The following is a 1,102-nucleotide window of genomic DNA, read 5'->3' as shown; positions in this document are numbered from 1 at the left end:
TGGTATTACGATATAAGGTATAACGTTATTTGGTGTTACGATATGACGTATAACGTTAAGTGTTATTACGATCTAACGTATAACGTTATGAGGTGTTACGATATGACGTATAACTTTATATAATATTATATTTGATCGTATAACGCTACGTGGTATTTTGAAATAAGGTATAACGACATGTTGTATTACTATATAACGTGTAACGTTATGTGGTATTACGATCTGACGTATAACGTCATGTGGTGCTACGATATAGCGTATAACGTTATGTGGTGTCACGATATGACGTATAACGTTATATAGTATTACACTATAACGTATAACGTTATGTGGTATTACGATATGACGTATAGCGATATGTGATATTACGATATGACGTATAACAGTATGTGGTATTACGACATAACGTATAACGTTATGTGGTATTACGATATAACGTATAACGTTATATAGTATTACGTTATAACGTGTAACGTTATATAGTATTATGTTTTATAGTATAACGCTACGTGGTATTATGAATTAAGGTATAACGTTATGTGCTATTACGATATGACGTATAACGTTATGTGGTATTACGATATAACGTATAACGTTATGTGGTATTACGATATAACGTATAAAGTTATCTGATATAACGTTATGACGTATAAAGTTATATAGTATTACGTTATAACGTAAAACGTTATATAGTATTATGTTATATTGTATAACGCTACGTGGTATTATGAAATAAGGTATAGAGTTATGTGGTATTACGATATAACGTATAACGTTATGTGGTATTACGATAAATCATATAACGTAATGTGCTATTACGATATAACGTATAACGATATGTGGTATTACGATATAACGTATGACGTTATGTGGTATTACGATATAACGTATAACGTTATGTGGTATTACGATATGACGTATAACGTTATGTAGTATTACGTTACAACGTATAATGTTATGTGGTGTTACGATATGACGTAGAAGGTAATGTAGTATTAGGATATAACGTATATCGTCATATAGCAATACGATATAACTTATAACGTTATGTGGTATTACGATATAACGTATAACGTTATGTAGCATTACGATATAACGTATA

The sequence above is a fragment of the Bombus pyrosoma genome, unplaced genomic scaffold (assembly GCF_014825855.1).
Source record: "Bombus pyrosoma isolate SC7728 unplaced genomic scaffold, ASM1482585v1 HiC_scaffold_4727, whole genome shotgun sequence".
NCBI lineage: Eukaryota > Metazoa > Arthropoda > Insecta > Hymenoptera > Apidae > Bombus > Bombus pyrosoma.
The sequence above is the reverse complement of the archived record's forward strand: the minus strand, read 5'-3'. Positions refer to the sequence as shown.